Source organism: Malania oleifera, chromosome 13 (genome assembly GCF_029873635.1).
Source record: "Malania oleifera isolate guangnan ecotype guangnan chromosome 13, ASM2987363v1, whole genome shotgun sequence".
Classification (NCBI taxonomy): Eukaryota; Viridiplantae; Streptophyta; class Magnoliopsida; order Santalales; family Ximeniaceae; genus Malania; species Malania oleifera.
The window spans coordinates 52,235,241-52,257,236 of NC_080429.1; positions in this window are offsets into that span (position 1 = coordinate 52,235,241).

Below are 21,996 nucleotides of genomic sequence, written 5' to 3' on the forward strand. Positions count from 1 at the left end.
GTGTTTAAAATCTTTGAAGTTTGGGGCTATTTATAGAAGTTTAAAAATAATTCCTTGCTCCCCAAGTTTGCCTGGAGTAATCCCCAAGTTTCTTAAAAGAGTAGTGCCCAAGATATCCATTTAAAAAATCTTCTTGTTATAAACTTTTAAACAAACGTTCGAGTGGCAGTCGCCTGCCACGACCTGGTAGTCGCCCGCCATAGAAGAATTTTAAAACACAGAACACTGGCAGTCACCTGCCAGAATCCAAGCAATCACCTAGCATGACCACCCAGGTGCCTGGCTATGCTCAGGCAGTCACCTAGAACCCTACTGCCTCTTTTAAAATTCTCCATTTAATTTGGGCAGTCGCCTGGCCCTTCAAAAAAACTTTTCTTTTTAAAACCCTTCTATTCTTTGATTTGAAAAACATACTTTAGGGTTTTTCTAAAACTATATTTCTAAGTTTCTTTTGATTTTATGAGAGTTTCAATTTAGTTTATATTTGAAATTAACTTGAAATACTTACATACAAACATCCTTAAAACTCTATTCATTTGATCTTCAAGTAAGTCCTTGTTCTTCTATCATCTTTGAGTTTCTGATCTTTTCTTTGAGCTTTCATCAAGTTATATTTAATCCGCATGCTCTCATGATCTTTTTGGATCCATAAACTTTATCAACCTTTTGAGCTTTGTTACTACCTTTAAGCTTTGCCTTTTTTCTGAAAACTTTCACTTGAAATAAACCATATTAAACATATCATGATTTGTTATCATCAAAATAAGAATTGTAAGCTTTGTTAGGCCAAAAATCTCCCCCTTTTTTTATGATAACAAATCGAGAGCAAAAATAATAAGAAATAATACTCATGACTCCCCCTTTCAACAAGCATACAAACCATGTCACTTGCAAAATGATCATACCCATTGATATTCACTTGCAAGATGATAATACCCATAGATAGATATTCATATTCTTAAAAATAATAGTATATTAGCATATTTCATTTTTACACTTCCTTCTCTCAAACATCTCCCCCTTTGGACATCAATCAAAAAGGAGAAGAGAGTGATACAAAAAAACAACATAGTGAAGTGCTGTAATATATAGTGCTTGTAGATCTTACAAACATAAAGAAAATGCTATTCGGTGAAGCACTAATACATAGATAAAAGTGTTAAATAGCACATAGATGAAACACATCAATCGGAGGCCTCCATAGACCCACTTTCATCTTCTTCTTCTTTTTGTTCACCAGATTTTTCAATAGATTCATCATCACTCGATGAAGCAAAACTAATATCCATCTGAGATTTGCCTTTGGAAAAGCTAGCCAAATGTTTCTCAATCTTGTCAACACGCTGAACAAGACTGGAACAATGAGTTTCCATAGTAGAAACCTTCTCCCTAAGTGTACCAAGTCGAGATTGCATTCCATCACTGAAGGTCATATAGTGATTATAAAATGGAACGAACCAAGAAGGAGTTTCTGGGTTAAGCTGAACTGAAGGGGCTGGCATGGAAGGTTGAGGTGGTGGTGCAAATGATATGTGATGATGTCCTTTGTGAAACCACCCTTGAGGAGAGTGTTTATATCCCATACACTTAAGAATAGTATTATAAAAAATATCGTAATGGGTTTTGCTAGTGAAGTTAAATGATGGTGTAAGAACATTGAAATGAGCAAATACCATATTTAACATCCCAACATATGGTAGAATAACACGAGGAGCATCAACTTTCATAATAATCCATTTGATAAGTAAACTCTGAAGATCCAGCTTTTTATCCTTTAAGAATAAACCAAATAAAAAAACAATCTAAGAAGGAAATATGATCACGAGAACTGGAACGTGGTAGGATATTATATGTAATAAGTTTTTGCAGGATTAAAGCTTGGAGATTCAGTTGTTTGTAAAGAGGTGGATGCCCAAAGGAGATAGGTGTATCAGTTATGACTAGGGGTAAAAATTCCTCCGGAGTAAATCCTTGGGACATTATCCATTGTTTCTCAACAATGTGAACCTCAAAATCTCTGGGCTTGACTCGAAGAATTTTTCCCAAAGATATGGGAGTAAGATGAATATTTTTCCCTAGAAGATTTGTTTTGATCCCATTTTCAAACCTTTCCATATTTGCATAGAAAATCCAAACCATGTTAGGATAGTATCCTTTTGCTTGATATGTAATAAACCGTTCCTACCCAATTTACTCAAAAAGTTCCATAATTTCAAGAAAATCAAAATTGAAGAATGTAACATCAAGGATTTTACCTAGAATGGGTTCGGCTAAAGCGATTTGATTCCTATAGAGTTGCTTAGCATGTGGAGTTACTAACCACTTCTCTACTTCATCATTGTTGATCCTTGTGGAAGGGGAAGAACCCTTGTTACCAACCAATTTTATCTGTGGCGTGATTATTTTGAAGAGGAAGGTTCAAAAACCTAGGTTATATTCGCGATTTGATGTGGAGGGTAGGTTTGATGCACGGTTTCAGGCTGATTTGGAAGAAGAATTTGTGTGGAAAAGAGTAGGAAAGAGGGTTTTCGGAGAGAGAGGAGAAGTAGTAGGTGCCTGATGGAAGTTAAAAAGACATAAAATAGGGTTTTAAACCCTACCCGCCGCGAGGCAATCGCTTGCTAGGATAAGGCAGGCGCCTATCAATAAAAAAACTTGAAAGTTAGTAGCCTAGCAATCGCGTGTCACCTAGGTGGCAGTTGCCTGCCAAGCACAAAAATTGTTTAGTTTGCTTCTCAAATAGGCATCATTTCCAATTCTCTTCTAATGAATATGAATCGCTCTTCAGAGAGTGGTTTTGTGAATATATCTACTAATTGGTCATTTTTATTTACAAATTCTAGTATTATGTATTCGTTTTGCACATTATCTCTCAAGAAGTGATGTCTTATGTCAATATGTTTTGTTCTTGAGTGAGATACCGGATTTTTTTAAATATTTATGGCACTTGTGTTGTCACATTTTATTGGAATAGTTTGATATTGAATTTTGAAATCTTTTAGTTGTTGTTTCTATACAATGTTTGTGCACAACAACTCCCTGCTGCTATGTATTCTGCTTCTATTGTGGATAATGCTATAGAGTTTTATTTCTTTGAAGACCAGGAGACTAAAGAGTGTCCTAAAAAATGACATGTTTCACTTGTGCTTTTTCTATCTATCTTGCATCCAGCAAAGTCAGCATCAGAATAGCTTCTCATTTCAAATTCAGTTCCCTTTGGATACCATAAACCTAGTTTAAGTGTGCCTAGTAGATATCTAAGGATTCTTTTAACTGCGGATTGGTGTGATTCCTTATGAGCAGATTGGAACCTAGCACACATACATACGCTAAACATAATATCCGGTCTACTTGCTGTTAAGTAAAGTAAGCTTCCTATCATGCCTCGGTAATGCTTGGTATCTACTTGTTTCCCTTTTTCATCCTTGTCAAGACTAGTTGAAGTGCTCATGGGAGTTCCTATAGGTTTACTTTCTTCCATATCAAACTTTTTTAACATGTCTTTCATATATTTAGTTTGATTTGTGAAGTTTCATTTTTTGCTTGTTTGATTTGTAATCCTAGAAAGTAATTTAACTCTCCCATCATGCTCATCTCAAACTCTTTTTGCATAGACTTAGCAAATTCATTACACAAATCCTCATGAGTTGCTCCAAAAATAATATCATCAACATAAATTTGTACTATAAGCATGTCTTTGTTTTTTGGTTTTTATAAATAAAGTGCTATCTATCTTTCCTTTTGAAAAATTGTTTTGAATTAGGAACTTGCTTAGCCTTTCATACCAAGATCTAGGAGCTTGTTTCAATCCATATAAAGCTTTTGTTAACTTAAATACATGATCTGGATTTTTTGAATTTTCAAAACCTGAAGGTTGTTTTACATATACTTCTTCATTTATATATCCATTTAAGAAAGCACTTTTTACGTCCATTTGATATAATTTGAAGTCCTTATAGGCTGCATAAGTTAAGAGCATCCTAATTGCTTCCATTCTTGCTACGGGGGCAAAGGTTTCATCGTAATCAATACCTTCTTCTTTATTGTAACCTTGTGCTACTAGCCTAACTTTATTTCTTATAACTATCCCATTTTCATCATTTTTATTTCTAAACACCCATTTAGTTCCTATGAGTCATTTGTCTTTGGGTTTAGGTATAAGTTCCCACACTTGACTTCTTTCAAATTGATTTAGTTCCTCTTGCATAGCTATAATCCAAGAGTCATCTTTTAAGGCTTCTTCAATATTCTTGGGTTCATCTTGAGATAAAAAGGCATAATGGTTACAAATACTTTTCAATGAGGCTCGAGTGGTTATTCCTTTTGAAGTTTCTCTAAGTATTTGTTCTTTTGGATGACTTTTAGCATATCTCCATTCTTTAGGTAGTTCTAGATTTTCTACAATGTTTTAATTTGAAGTCACATTATTATTTTCTTTTTTTATTTCAAGATCTTCTTCTTTTTGTGGAATATCTTATTTTTCATCATTCTTAATTTTATTTTCATAATTGTTTGATTTATCAAATGTTATGTGTATTGATTCAATGATAGTAAGAGTTCTTCTATTATAAACCTTATAGGCTTTGCTATTTGTAGAGTAGCCCAAAAAAGATACCTTCATCAGATTTTGCATCAAACTTTCCTAAATCATCTTTAGTGTTAAGGATAAAACATTTGCATCCAAATACATGAAAGTTAGAGATATTAGGTTTTCTTCCTTTCCATAGTTCATACGGTGTTTTGTCTATAGTCGATCTTATAGATACCCTATTTACAATATAACATGTTGTATTTACAGTTTCAATCCAAAAGAATTTAGGTAGATTATTTTCGTTTATCATTGTTCTTGCCATTTCTTGTAGGGTTCTTTTTTTTATTTCTACAACTCCATTTTGTTGTGGAGTTTTAGGTGTTGAGAAATTATGGTTTATTCCACATTCATTATAAAATTTATCAACCTCTTCGTTTCTAAACTCTCTACTTTGATCACTTCTAAAACTTGTTACATTATAACCCTTTTCATATTGTAATTTCTTACATAAGGTGATTAGCATGTCACAAGTTTCATCTTTATTTGTTAGGAATAATACCCAAGTGAATCTTGAATAATCATTCACTATTACAAAAGCATATTGTTTTCCTCCTAGGCTTAAGGCTCTAGTTGGACCGAATAAGTTTAAGTGTAATAGTTCTAGGGGTCTTTTAGTAGATATATACTTTTTCTTTTAAAAGCTTGTTTTTACTTGCTTTCCCTTTTGGCATGCGTCACACATCTTGTCTTTTATGAATTTGGTATTTAGTAATCCCTTTACAAGATTTTTCTTTGATAATTTGGATAATAAGTCCATGCTAGCATGTCCTAACTTCCTATGTCATAGCCAACTTATTTCATTCATGGCTGCCAAACAAGTTATGTTTTGATTCAGTAGATTCTCAAAGTTTAAACAACAAACATTATTTATCCTAAGAGCTATAAATAAGATTTTATTTCTTTGGGATTCTAGATAACACATTTTTCTTTCTTAAAGGTTATTTCAAACCCTTTGTCATTGAATTGGCTAATGCTTAAAAGATTGTGTTTTAATCCTTCGACTAATAATACATTATCAATTGTAATAGAAGGTTCTTTACCTATTTTCCCGATGCCAATGATCTTACCTTTGGCATTATCGCCGAAGGTGACATATCCTCCATTATTTTGTTTTAGAGAGGAAAACTTGGTCTTATCGCCGGTCATGTGTCTTGAACACCCGCTGTCCAAGTACCATTTGTCCGTTGATGATGTTGTCCTAAAACATACCCACAATGGAGGATTCATTGTGTTAGTCTTTGGAACCCAAATCCTTTTAACTTTCTTTGTTTTGTTGTTAGTTCCATTATTAACTTTCCATTCTCGTTGTACTTTAACATACTTCCTTTTTAGTGGGCAATCAAGCATTACGTGTCCTTTAGTCTTGCACATATAGCAAGTAGTGTGTTCATGTTTGTCGTTTGAGGAAGTGCTAGCATAGTGCTTGGCTTCCTTGACGAAGTATCCCATGTATAATTTCTTAATCTTTTTATTTTTTTTACCATTATAACCTATTCCTTCTTTATTCCTATGTAGCCTTTGTTGTCCAATCATTTTTTCAAAATTATCTTTACCTTTTGTAAAATTATATATAATTTTTTCTTTATCCTCTACTAATTTTTTTAGTTCATTTATTTCTAGATCCTTTTTATTCAAGTTTTCTTTATAAGTTTTGCCTAATTCTTGAGTTACTTTACTTACTTCCTCCTCTAACTTCTCAATACAAGAATCTTTTTCTTTTTCAATGGTTTTGAATGATTCAAGTTGCTTCAATAGTTCTTTATTTTGATCCTTCAAGGTTATATTTCTTTTGGAAATTTTTATGAATCTTTTATGTAAGGAAAATAATTCATCTTGTAATTCCTTGTATGAGGGCATACTATCACATGACTCGTCACAAGATTCATTGCAAGATTCTGTTGAAGAGTAGTAGGAATTTACCTCTTCATCATTCGCCATGAAGCATATGTTTGTCATCTCTTGTCCACTTGATTCGTTTTCCGTTTCGCTGGAGCTTGAGTAATCCCAAGTAGCCTTCATAACTTCATTCTTTTTCTTGTCTTTCTTGAGCAATGGGCAGTCTGGTTTGATATGCCCTGGTTTCTTACAGTGATAGCATATAGGAGTTTCACTTTTACTTTTATTTTCTTTTCTACTTGTCTTTCTTGAGCAATGGGCAGTTCGGTTTGATATGCCCTAGTTTCTTACAGCGATAGCATATAAGAGGTTTACTTTTACTTTTATTTTATTTTCTACTTGATTCTCTTTTTTCAGTTTTCCTTTTGTTGAACTTTCTAGGAAATCTTTTATTCTTTCTATTAAACTTTCCTAGTCTCTTAGTGATGAATGCTAATTTATCTTGATCTAAGTCACTTGTTTCACTTTCTTCTTCACTTGAGTTGTGACTTTATGCTTTTAGTGCAATAGATTTCTTATGCTTCGGTTCAGGATTTCTTTCTTTTTGAGCCACTTCATAGGTAAGGAGTGAACCTATGAGTTCATCTAGGGAGGTGGTTTTAAGGTTTCTTCCTTTGGTAATTGCTGTAGCCTTTGGTTCCCATATGGAGGGAAGGCCTCTCAAAATTGTCCTAATCATTTCGTAGGTGGTATAAGTTTTTCCTAAGGCACTTAAGGAATTGATTATGTGGGTGAATCTTGTATACATACTTGATATGGATTCATCTGGATTCATCTTGAATGTTTCATACTCGCTTGTTAACATGTCTATCCTATTGTCCCTAACATCAATAGTTCCTTCATATGTAACTTCTAATTTGTCCCATATTTCTTTAGTCATTTTACAAGACATGACCCTATTAAATTCGTTAGCATCTAAAGCATAATACTAAGCATTTATAGCACTTGAGTTTATTTGAAGCATTTTATAATCTGAATCGATCATATCCTTTTTCTCTTTTGGAATTTGTTTTCCATCTACTATCTTGGTGGGAATAAGGTCTCCATCCATAACTACTTCCCATGCTTTCCAATCCATGTGTTGGACGTAGATTTGCATTCTCTTTTTTCAGAAAGTGTAGTTGTGTCCACAAAAGATTGGTGGACGAGTTGAGGATTGGCCCTCTCCCAAAGGATCTACTCCTATGTTTGCCATTTAGATCATTTTATAACTTCTTGTTAGGAATTTTCTATAACTTGGCTCTTATACCAATTGAAATTAGGATAGCTTCCCAAGAGGGGGGGGGTGAATTGTATCTTTTAAAATTATTTCAAGTTTAACTCTTTGTTTTACATCAACAAACACAACAAGTAAATACAAAAATAATTCAACCACAACCAATCAACAAGATAATCAAACTCTTGTTTTTTGTATCAATAGCCCTGTAATAAATTGTAAAGCACGCTGAATTTATGTAAGCCCTGTGTTATTCCAAACTCACACTTCTTCTTTGTGTTTAGTTTTTAAACAAACTTTCAGATTAATAAGTTTAGGATGATCAACCAACGTAGTCCCTTTCGGTTTCTGCAATCAATGCTGATCAAGCCAAAACGTATTATCCTCCGATTTATTTAACAATCATACACTCATAATTTAATAATTTAAAGCATACACGCAGGTTGTAAGTATTGCTGAAAAATAAAGAGTAAGGAAGAAGAGAGAGACACAAGGTTTTACGAGGTTCGGCTTATACCCAGCCTACGTCCTCGCCTTCGGCAAACCAGCAATGGATTCACTAGTTCAGTTTCGTTGACGAGTGGAACAATACCGATTACAATCACTCCTTCCTTTAGGCTAGAGCCTGCCTCTCCAAACGATATTCCCTTGTTCGGTCCAACGATTTTACAACCGTGAATTGTCTATAAACAATAACCAAGATATGAAAAAAATTTGTGTACAAAAGACACTCTCACAGTAGAGTAAGTTTGTACAATATTCAGCACAAGTATACTTCAAAGTAAATCAAATATAAAAGGATTGAAGCTCAATACTGAATTTAGATCACCAAATATCTTCCAAGTATTGAAAGATTCAGACTTTGAAGGCTTTACTTTGGAATTTGTATCAGTAGTAACTTAGTAGTTGAAGTATGATGATCACAAGAGAGTTTGAGAGCTTTTTAAGAACTTTGATTGCTAAAAATTTTCTTGGTGTTTAAAATTTTTTAAGTTTGGGGCTATTTGTAGAAGTTTAAAAATAATTCCTTACTCCCCAAGTTTACCAAGAGTAATCCCCAAGTTTCTTAAAAGAGTAGTGCCTAAGAAATCAATTTAAAAAATCTTCCCGTTAGAAATTTTTAAACAAAAGTTCGAGTGGCAATCGCCTGCCATGTGGTAATCGCCTGCCAAAACCAAGGCAGTCGCCTAGCATGACCACTCAAGCGCCTGGCTATGCTCAGGTAGTCGCCTGGCACCCTACTGTCTCTTTAAAAATTCTCCATTTAATTTGGGCAGTCGCCTGGCCCTTCAAAAAAAAATTTCTTTTTAAAACCCTTATATTCTTTGATTTGAAAAACATACTTTAGGGTTTTTCTAAAAATATATTTCTAAGTTTCTTTTGATTTTATAAGAGTTTCAATTCAATTTATATTTGAAATTAACTTGAAGTACTTACATACAAACATCCTTAAAACTCTATTCATTTGATCTTCAAGTAAGTCCTTGTTCTTCTATCATCTTTGAGTTTCTGATCTTTTCTTTGAGCTTTCATCAAGTTATCTTTAATCCTCATGCTCTCATGATCTTTTGGATTCATAAACATTATCATCCTTTTGAGCTTTGTTACTACCTTTAAGTTTTGTCTTTTTCCTGAAAAACTTTCACTTGAAATAAACCATATTAAACATATCATAATTTTTTATCATCAAAATAAGAATTGTAAGCCTTGTTAAGCCAACGAAAATATTTCTCCTACTCTTCATTTTAAAATCATTTTGGAGAAATATTTTGAGATAATTTTTTGAAGGCTTGAGCTTATATTTACACTCATATATATATAGCTTGAGAGCCTTCTAGCATTTGATTTTTACAAAAGTCAAATATTGAAAAATCATTTTCCATACTCTCTCTCATCTTACTTGAAAAATATTTTTAAGAGGAAAACCCTACCTCTACTGAGCTTCATTTTATAAATCATCTAAGAGTGCATTATGATTTTTTTTTCTTTTGAACAAATTAATTTTTGAGAAGCACTTCATTGTATGAAAATATTTTTAAAACAAGCTCTTCGCGGTTTGAGTTGTGAACCGTGTCCAAGTGAGGGCACATCACTTGAAGAAGTGGACTCTACCTTGAAAGGAGTGGTTTACGGTTCTAGTATGAAATCGGGCCAAGCATGGGGTACCGCAAGTGGGGGGCTCTACCCTATTGAAGGAGTACCAAGCGTGGGGTATCGCTTGGAGAGGCTGGTGTTCCTATAAGGACTAATGTAAAGGGTGGTTCCGCCCTATTGAAGGAATGGTATAGTGGAATCCTTGGGGTGTTTGTCCAAGGCGGGGACGTTGGCAGGATTTGCCAAACCTCTTTAAAAATCTCTACGTCAATTTCTCTTTCTCTTATCTCTTTATATTTTCAAAAGTGTATGTTTTTTTATATCTGTTGTGATTGTTTTACATACAAACATTTTATATTGATTGGGATATTGTTTGGTGAATCAGTTAAATTATTCCGCAAATCTTTTAAAACCCAATTCATTCCCCTCCCCTCCCCTCTTGGGATTACACCAATCCTCTCAATATTGCTTAAAGGGGACGTGGTAAATAAGTTGTTGGCCTTACAAGGCTTAACATCTTGTTTTGATGCTAACAAACAAGTAGAACTTAACATATTTGGTTAAGTGATGTTATTTCAGGATTCAATGATGAATGCAAGGTTAAGTGTACAGAAGGATTCATGAAAGCTTATATTTCAAAGAATGATGATCAATATGAAGCTTAAAGCATGGATTCGAAAATGGTTTTAAAAAAAATCTTGAAGATCACGAGAGCACGAGGATTAAAGAGAACTTGATGAAAGCTCAAAGAAAGATGAAGCAAGCATAAAGACCTTAAGGAATTCACGAATTGAAATTTTGAAAGAATCTATATGAAATTTCATGTAAGTACTTCAAATAATTTCAATATGGATGCATGAAGCTCTTAGGTTAATTTCGTCGACTTAGATACCTTTTAACATACTTGGAAAATATTTTTATAAGGTCAAAAATTATTCCAAAAAAGGTAAAATCATTTTTGGAATGAAAAGCACAAAAAAGAGGATTTCCCAATTGCTGTCATTTTTTTTTTACATCTGCATTAATGTACATTTTTCTCTATAAAAAATTATTTATTTTAAAAGTGTTTAACATGAAAGTTGTAGTATTTTCTCTTTGATTTAGTTTTACACTAGGAACATTAAATTTAGAGTTAAATGGAAAAATTTATGACCAAAATGCTGAAGGGTGCTCTAAGCTGACAGCTTGACAACCAATTGTCCATGTTCTTATAGAAGTCTGTCGCTGCACTCTCATGTGCCTGTCCATGTTCTGACAGGTGACTAGCACCCTACTCTCCCTTTAAAATAACTAGACAAGTGACTGTTAGAGACTTGATAGTCAACTATCATGCGGTAGATTTTAAATTTCTATAACAGAACAAAATTTTAAATGAGATTGCTTGGGGCTCAAACTTTGTGAAAACTTGGGGAATACTCCAAGTCACTTGGGGATCAAATTTCATACATTTTCAAGTCTCTAAATAAGCCTTAAAGATCATTCAATTAATTAACGAAGAATCAAATTCAGCTATCAAACTCTCTCAAATTGCTTTCATCATTGAAAGGCTCTTTTGCTCATATCTTGTGCACGAATTAAACTGAGTATTATTGACATTCAATCATCAATCTTGTGCTACAAATTCTAAATCTTTCAATCATTTAAAGAATTAATCGATGATATGCTCCATTGAGCTTCAAGTTTAATTCCATATTGTTATTTACTTTGAAGTATATTAGTTTTTAAATTGTACTTATCAGCTCTTTGTTAGAGCACTCTTTGTACACATCTATTGGTTGTATCTTTTGTAGTTCTTGGATGATTTGAGGTGTTCAGATCGTTGGCTAAGTGAGGGTATATCACTTAGAGAGGTGCTGCTCTAGCCTAATTGAAGGAGTGACCGAACGAGGGTATATTGTTTGAAGAGGTAGGCTCTAGCCTAATTGAAGGAGTGTTGTGTAAACGGTCTTGTTCTGACCAACAAAAGAACTGGTTTTAGTGAATCTTTTGATGGTTTGCCAAAGGCGAGGATGTACGCTGGGTATAAGCCAACTCTTGTAAAAATTTTGGTCTCACTCTCTCTTTCCCTTACTCTTTATTTTCAGCACATATAAATTGCGTGGATGATTTAAATTCTTGATCATTTATACTACGAACTTTGGAAATTAAGTAACCTTAAGTATAAATTATTTTTGGACTTGTGGAAACTGAAAGAGAGTACGTTGGTTGATCAATACTTTGCAGAAACCACAAGGGAGTACATTGTTTGGTCAAAACCCCAAATACTCTTTAACTAAAAGTTTATTTAAAGTCTAGGCTTTTGGAAAGAGTGTTGGATTTTATATTGCACATCATATTAAAGAAGCAAATCCATTAATATAGGGCTTTATATCAGCAAGCATAAATTATCATTCACTACACGGCTTGGTTCAAATTTATATCCACAAGGCTTATACAAACAAACAACCATCTTAAGTTCTTACATTACCCAAAGTGCTGTATATTTTAATCTTGGTTTGGTTGTTTGCTTTCAAATTGTGGTTGATTGGTTTGGTTGATTGATTACTTAAATGATTGAATGTTTGTGTGGTTGTTGATTAAATAAAGAAATAAGTTTTTGCTGAATGTTTGAAGAATCAACAATAAGTTAAGAATTCCTAAAAAGATTTAAAAGAAAAATTTTAAAACCCAATTCACCCCCTCTCTTGGGACTACACCTTTGTTTTCAATTGGTATCAGAGCGCGGTTATAGAAAATCTTAATTAGTAGCTATAAAAAGATCTTAATGGCTCACATAGGCGTAACTCCCTTTGGAGAGGGACAATCTTCAACTAGGCTTCCTGTCTTTTGTGGACATAACTACACCTTGTGGAAAAAAAATGAATGCAAATCTATGTTCAAACTATGAATTGGAAAGCTTGGGAGGTTGTCATTGATGGTTACCATATTCCCCTTAAACTAGTAGGTGGAAAACAAGTTCTCAAGGAGAAAAATGATATGACAGACTTAGATCATAAGATGCTGCAAGTTAATTCTAGTGTCATGAACGCTTTATATTGTGTTTTAGATGCTAGCGAATTTAATAGAGTAATGGCTTGCAAATCGGCTAAGGAAATATGGGACAAGCTAGAAGTCACTTACAAAGGCACTATAGATGTTAGGGATAATAGGATTAATATGCTTACAAGCGAATATGAAGCTTTTAAGATGAACCCAGATGAATCTATAACTCGCATGTACACTAGGTTTACTCACATAATAAATTCCCTAAATGCTTTAGGAAAAACCTACACTACATATGAGATGATAAGAAAAATTCTTAAAGGGCTGCCACCTATATGGGAACCAAAATCCACTACCATAACGGAAGGAAGAAATTTGAAAAATACTTCCTTGGATGAGCTTATAGGGTCTCTACTCACATATGAAATGGCAATGAACGAAAGGAGTGGAAAAACCAAAGCCCTAGAAACAATAGCCTTCAAAGCCTCAAAAGAAAAATCTAGTAGTGAAGAAGATATGGATGAAAATGAACTAGCCTTCATATCTAAGAAACTTGCAAAAATCCTTAGAAGGAAAAACAAATTCAAAAGAAGAAACCAAGATTCCGAATTAGAAGAAGAAGAAATTATAAGAAATAAATCCAAAAATAAAACTCCTACATGTTATAATTACAACAAAGTTGGACATATAAAATCGGAATGTCCATTACTAAAGAAAGAGTCTAAGAAGAAAAATAAAAAGGCCATGAAGCCACTACTTAAGATAGTACAAGTAGTTTGGAATGTGAATCAAGTGACCAAGAGATTGCTTACACTTGCTTTATGGCTTGGAACGATAAGGAAACCTCCTCATCCAAATCCTTAAATAATTCTTGTAGTAATTCATCAAATGAATCAAATGATGAGTGTATGCCATCTTATGATGAATTACAAAATGATTTATTCAAAGTATATAAGATGCTAATCAAAGTAACTAAACAAAACACATAATTGAAAAACAAGAATGATGGAATGATGAAAGAGCTAGAATCAAGTAAGATTGCTGAAAATGATAAAGATTCAAAACTCAAGAAAATAGAAAATAAGTATGATGTTGCAATAAAAGAATTAGAAGTTAAAAATCTTGCTCAAAAAGAAAAATACTTGAAAATCATGAAATTAGAAAGCAAGAATGAAAAGATGATAGATAACCTTCGATCCCTATCCTCTATGGAATATAAGAAAGATATATATATATTTCTGAATTAGAGGACAAAATCAGAAAATTATCTCAAGAATTAGAGAAATCATAAAAGAAGGTTAATGACAAGAAAGATATTGAAATAAATGATCTCATAAATAAAATTAAAGATATAGAAAAGATCATTTACAACTTTCCAAAAGGAAAACAAAAACTTTGACAAAATGATAGGCTCACAAAGGATGACCTTAAACAAAGAAGGCATTGGATTTAACAGGGTTGAAAATAAAAAGAAAAAGAATCTTTACATGCGTTACTTTTCGAAAGCATCCAAAGATTATGCTAGCACATCTTCTAATGCTTACACAAACACCATATGCTATCAATGTAAGAAAAAAGGACATATAAAGTTTGAATGTCCATTTAAAAGAAAAGGTGTGAAAACTAAACAAGTATGGAGCATTAAGGAAACATCTTTTATTAAACCAATGGGACCCAAGAAGGTATGGGTACCTAGATAAAAAGCCTTGAAAATCTCAAAGTGTTTATTGAAACACATAAAAACACAAATAACATTGTTAGCCAAAATCAAAAGATGAGTCACACAAGCTTAAATAAGAAAGTTTTAAAATCAAAAGAAAATCTGAGCTTACTGAATAAGTTTGATATTTGAGAATAAGAAACAACTTGAACAAGATTGTAGTACAAAGCAAATGATAATGATACGATCCCAGCTTATGTGATGTGCTGATAAGCTATATGCTACATGTGTATAACTTGACTTGACTTATATTGATAATTTATGGCTCACTATGTTGAAAATTTAAGCATGAGATTATGGAGCATAAGCATCAATTTTGATATCAGATTAATTCTTGACCATGCATACTCTTGATGAATCACATGGATAAACTTACTACTCTTTATATTGATATTTATGAGTTATGAAAGATATAATAGTTATATTGTTATCCATGAGCTATGCATGATGTGATAATGACTTTGGTATCTATAAAGTAATTTGGTATCCATGAATATTTTAATTGATATCAAAATTTAAAAGCTCACTTGGTATCACAATCTAAAAGTTCAATTTGTTTTTGAGTATGACAACTATGATTATCTTTATGAACATGGTATGACATTGATGATATTAGCATGATATTGATATTTGATACATGATGTGAACCAATGTTTTGAAACATAGGATGATAAAAGCATAATTGGTAACAAAACTAAATGTATTGAATTCAGGGGGAGTGTTATGACTTATTGCTTATATTATGATTGTTTCCTTATTAATCAATTGGTATCATAAAATCAACAATTGGTATCTTGAATAATGTCAAAGGGGAAAAAACTGTTAGTAAAGATGTTACAACTCATATACATGACTATTAAAACACACTACACATGCTATATTGAAAAATAATAAATTGAGTGTGTACATATGTTTGATATGCATGTTTGATGATATGCTCAAAATGTGATTTTATTTAAACTTAATCATTTTTTTCTCTCTTTTTGATTGATGTCAAAAGGAGGAGAAGTTTTAAGCAAAAATTGAGCATGGTATTGCAAAAATTGAGCATGAACATAATATATATCAAAAGAATGAGAAGTACTTGATATTGATTGAGAAACTTGAACTTGAAGAAAGTGATGAGCATGACTATAAAAGAGTTTTTGAAATTAATATTGATCTTGCGAATATTGTTAAGATGATGCTTATTGAAAGGGGAAGTCTTTTTAAGGCTCACTCAAATTTTTGCTTCTTGTTTGTCATCATAAAAAAAATGGAGATTGTTGGCTTTACAAGGCTTAACATCTTGTTTTGATGTTAACAAACAAGTAGAACTTAACACATTTGGTTAAGTGATGTTATTTCAGGATTCAATGATGAATACAAAGTCAAGTGTTCAGAAGGATTCATAAAAGCTTACATTTCAAAGAAGGATGATCAATCTGAAGCTTAAAGCATGGATTTAAAAATAAAGCTTGAAGATCATGAGAACATGAGGATTAAAGAGAACTTGATGAAAGCTCAAAGAAAGATGAAACAAGCATAAAGACCTCAAGGAATTCATGAATTGAAAATTTGAACGAGTCTATAGGAAATTTCATGTAAGTACTTCAAATAATTTCAATATGGATGCATGAAACTCTTGGGTTAATTTCTTGGGCCTAGATACCTTTTAACATACTTGGAAAATATTTTTATATGGTCAAATTTTTTTTCAAAAAGGTTAAAAACATTTTTGGAATGAAAAGCACCAAAAAGAGGATTTCCCAATTGCTATCATTTTTTTCTTTAACATTTGCATTGATGTACATTTTCTCTATCAAACAATCCTTATTTTAAAAAGTGCCTAACATAAAAGTTGTATTATTTTATCTTAGCTTCCGTTTTACACTAGGAACATCAAATTTAAAGTCATATAGAAAAATTTATGACCAAAAGATTGAAGGGTGCCCGAAGCTGACAGCTTCACAGCTGACTGTCCGTGTTCTTATAGAAGCCTTTCGCTGCACTCTCAGGCATCTTTTTGTGTTCCAACAGGCGACTGACACCCTACTCTCCCTTTAAAATAACTAGACAGGTGACTGCCAGAGACTTGACAGTCAACTATCACGCGACAGATTTTAAATTTCTATAATGGACAAATTTTTTAAATGAGATTGCTTGGGGCTCAAACTTTGTGAGAACTCTCCATGTCACTTGGGGATCAAGTTACATACTTTTTCAAGTATATAAATAAGCCTTAAAGATCATTAATTAATTAACCAAGAATCAAATTCAGGTATCAAACTCTCTCAAACTGCTCTCATCATTGAAAGGCTCTCTTGCTCATATCTTGTGCACAAATTCAACTGAGTATTGCTGACATTCAATCCCAATCTTGTACTACAAATTCTAAATCTTTCAATCATTGAAAGAATTAATCGGTGATATGCTCCCTTGAGCTTCAAGTTAAATTCCATATTGTTACTTACTTTGACACTACAAAAAAAAAAAAAAAAATTATTAGTGACGAATTTAAACCGGCACGAATACTCAAAAAATCGTCACTAATAGTATTAGTGACAGATTTTTATTAGTCGCTATACCCGCCATTACTAATACTTATTAGTGACGAATATTTCAAACCGTCATTGATAATAGAGTATTAGTGATGGATTAAAATCGTCACTAAAAACCTAAGCCCGTCACTATAGATTCTACACCAGATTTGACCAAAAATCGTCACTAAAGCCATAGTATTAGTGACAATTTTAAAACCGTCACTATTTCTCCATTATTAGTGACGGTCGTAAAATCGTCACTAATGCTCTATTATTAGTGACGATTTTAAAACCGTGACTAATGCTTTATTATTAGTGACGGTTTTAAAACCGTGACTAATGCTCTATTATTAGTTACGGTTTTAAAACCATCACTATTAATCAATTATTAGTGACGATTGTGAAACCGTCAGTAATGGTCTATTATTAGTGACGATGTTACAATCGTCACTATTGCTCTACATAGCTATTAGTGACAATTTGAGTTCCTTCACTAAAACTTTTTAAAAGGGTATTAGTGACGATTTTGAAATCGTCACTAATACTTAAATTGGATAATTAACAGTGAAATTAATTTTGTTTCCAATTATTAATTCCTGTAAAAATCTGTAATTAAATTACATTTTCTTATACATTCATAATTGCAATAAAATTCATAAATTCTTCAAAATTCTAATTCAAATTAAAATACAAATATGTTATACAAATTCAAATACAAATACAAATATATTATACAAATTCAAATTTATGTACAAATACATTATATAAATTCAAATACAAATACATTCCATCTGTTCAGATAACAAAGAAAGTGAAAAGCTGCATTCGTATGGCATGAGCTCTGACATTGTCCCCGTTGCAAATCCTACAAATTAATTAAGAAAGTTAAAAAAATTAGTATACGCTTTTTGAAAAATTTTGGCAGCATTTCTCTTGTAAATACGACATTTTCCATAGATATACTCCAAACCTAGGTATTTATGATAAATAGTTCACAATAATCCAACTAGTAATTAATTTTGCGAGTGCACAGGAGCTTCATATAATAAGCATTAAATAATGTAACGTGTTCATGCATCCCATAAAACACATATATCAGAATATAGTGGATTATCCCCATAAACAACATATTTTATAGAGTAGAAACAGTTGGTATGAGATTCACTATAAAATGAAAATCCCATGAAAGAAAGCTCCTCTCCAAAGAAAAGAAAGAGATGATACATGCATTGTGAAGAGTGGAAATCTTAAGAAGATGAAGTATCATCTACTCCAACGACTATAACCAAGCCAAGCATCCTCCCAAAATCAAACCTTATTGCCATTAACTACTCTAAAATGAGTGGGAGGAAGAAACAAACAAGCAAAATGGGAAACAACTTTCTACAGACTTGCATGGGAAATAATGCCACTTCCTATAGTATTCCATCCATTTTGATGGACCCTATATTAATTTTTAATCTCCTTTTTTGGCAATTAACAATTAATTTTTGGTTGCATATAAATTAAATTTAAACCTTGAAACATAAATAACAGACTTCGACCAAAATTAGCATAACCACCAAGCAAGCAAGAAATCAACGAAAAATTATATCACAGAGTCCAAAATTGGTCTCGTGAATTTTTCTTTCTTTTCCCTAAAATTTTCAACAAATTTTTGGCAGCATGCCGTTTATAAATAGAACATTTCTCAAACCTACAAGTCACAAAAGCATGCAATTCACAATATTTTTGCATCATACAGATGCCATTTAGATTAAGACATGCAACAACCTAAAAATATCTATCAGCAGGCAATACACATCACTGCATTAGCCATGCAGGTAACGTTCCAATCAAGCATGCAATCCTAATGTCCACTACCAGCAAAATTTCACAAGATATATCAATCCAAGCATGCAGTCCAGAAGTTAAATCATCTATTAAACTGAAGTTAGATATATACCAATCTCTAGCTGCAATGAAGACATGGATGATAGAGAAGGATGACGAGGTCGTGGATGGTGGTGGCTGCATCAACAATTCTTTATCTAGTTTACCCGTAGTTTCTTTTCAAAATTGATTTGAAATGCAATAAGCCTGCTCATCTAGACAAAATGAATTTTAGCCTTTCATCTGATAGGTTGTCGCTTATAGTTAAAATATGATTTAAATAATAATTTTATTTCTCTTGAATCTTAACGCCCTTCTTGTGGATGCAATATTAATGACCGCAAGAAGGGCATCAGGATTCAAGCGAAATAAAACTAATATTTAAATCATACCTTAACTATAAGCGACAACTTATCAGATGAAAGGCTAAAATTCATTTTCTCTACATGGGCAGGCTTATCGCATTTCAAATCAATTTTGAAAAGAAACCTCAGGTAAACTAGTAAAGCCCCTCCATTCATTGCATATGTTGATTAAGGTGTAATCCCAAGAGGGGGGTGAATTGGATATAAAAAAAAAAAAAAAATTAAGCCACTTAATTTCCTTTTACACACTTCTTATCAATTTATCAACTACTTCTTGTTGCTTAATTATGTATGTGTGTGACAATCCTATCTATGCATGCAATATACTCAATTTAAATATAATTCGAAAAATAAAGAGTAGAGGGAAGAGAGAAGACAAACGCGATTTTATGAGATTCAGCTGACTTGGCCTACATCCTCGCCTTGAGCAACCACTCAAGGATTCACTAAAAACCTTGCTCCTTAAAGTGGGACGGAGCTTCTCTTACAAACCGCTGCTTACAAGAGGTATAGCTCCCTCCTTATCCGCTGCTCACAAGAGGTACAACTTCCTCCTCACACCCAGTTCACAACCCGAATCGTGTTTACAATGAAATCTAAAAATAACACTCAAAACAATGCTTCTAACAAAAGCTAGTGAGTACAATTGAATTTCCTAACACATTAACATATAATATAACTTGAAGCTCGTGAATGTATGAAAACGATAAACTCGTTTTATGTATGATATGCCTCAACACACGAATCCCTTTTTTAACCAAAACTTTCAAGTAAAGATAAATTCAAAACGTTTTGGAATAATCTAGGGTTCTTGGTTCACTTTGCAAAAATGCACACTTATATAATTGAAGTGAACTTGTTGGCAAAAACTTTGTCTTGAATATACACTCAATCAAAATCACAAAATTTTTATTTCAAGTACTCAACCACAAAACTGAGTATATTAATTTGCAGAAAAAAATCCCTCAATTAAAATTATATTTATAAGTATCAAGGATATTAAATCAAGTTCTAATGTATCTAAAGATAGATCCTTTTAGAAACTACACACTTGAATCAAACCTTTCAATGAATCACACACCATAAAACAAATAATGATCTTGTTTAAAATAGCTTGGTATATATAAAGATACTTTCAAGATTACTCTTTTAATCAAAAACTAGGTTTTTCAATAAGAAGCCCTTTGAGAAAATATATGTATATTTATATACTCTTGAACCAAGATATAATCTACCAAGTTAGATAAACTTTCTCAAGTAATGATCTCTTAGAAAATTAATTTTTGTACGAAAGGCACACTCAAGATCAATACTTTTCAATACTAGTCAAGAACAACCAATGAGATAATATGTAAAAATCACGAGACTAATAACTTGAAAGATCAAACCTCAATACTAGATTGAAGTATAGTAGAGTAACCAAGTTTCCTTTGAAAATCTAAATTGCTTTGCCCAAGCTTGAAGATATGAGATTGATGTATAGGCAAACGAATAGCATTAATCAACAAACTTGCAACAAGGTGTGTTCTTCTCTTTCTTGTGTGTCTCTCTCTTTTCTATGGTTTAGATATTCATAATATATAGTATATTACCCTTAGAATTAATCTCAGCCATTGGATCAATAAGATACCTCGCGTGTCTTTTTAATAAAGAATTGATTTTTAGGCTTTCCCGCGAGTTCAGGCAACCGAACTCAACTTCAGGCTCCTAAAGTGTCAACTTTAGGCGCCTGAGGTTCCAAGGTCAAGCGACTAAGGTACCTTTGCCAGGTTCTATCTTTCCCATTTAATTCTTCAGGTGACTGAACTTAATCTTCAGGCAACTGAAGAAATTTTTTAGGCTACTGAAGTGAAGTTCATGCTACCAAAGTCCAAATTTTTATTTCCTTTTTCTAATTTTAGAAAATGCTTTGCTCTTTTTCTTGGGCCTTTTATGAAACATATTTTCCATGATTTCAAAAACATTTCTAAGTCCATGAAGGTTCCCTAATGATGTACATGAAATGCATGAATCCTAATAATCATTCTAAGTTATGAGCCTCAAATTAAATCATACGAAAATGTAGATACATGAGTTCTAAATACCCTTTCCCAAGATATTCTTGAACTTTGCCACTTGCATCTTGATTCTCGTACTCTTTGAGTTCCATGGATCTTGCCAAGATTTGTTAACTTTCTGTGCATGTTTAGTGTAAGTCCTGTTCACAAACTCAATGCACAGATCAAATATCAAGTGATTTGTCATTATCAAAACAAGATTGGACTCGTAGAGTCAACAGTATACACACTGCGAATGATATACCCATTATCAAAAATATAAGTTATCAAAAGTAGACCTAAATGTTAATTAACAAACACTTCTCAATGACGACAAAATCTAAGGAAAAATAAATATACTTTTTAAACTATTTTTTAGACATTCAAAATACTAACTTAAATTCATTAAGTAAATAAAGCCAAGAGAAAGTTATGAAATTGCAAAGTTCATATTACTTTCAAAAATTATGACACACCTCCCAATTATTCCTATATTGCTTCCAAATCTCATCCAAATCCCAATTATTCCTATATTCTTCATGTTACTTTGAAGTTTGGAGTACTGGACTTTGAACATGAAGTCTAACATCCTCCTTAGTAATAATATTTCTTTTGCACAAAGTGTTTTTTGTGGGAGAGAGGCAGATTGTGTATGTTATTTTTAGTAGACATTGAAGTGGTAGGATGTTCGTCATACAAAGA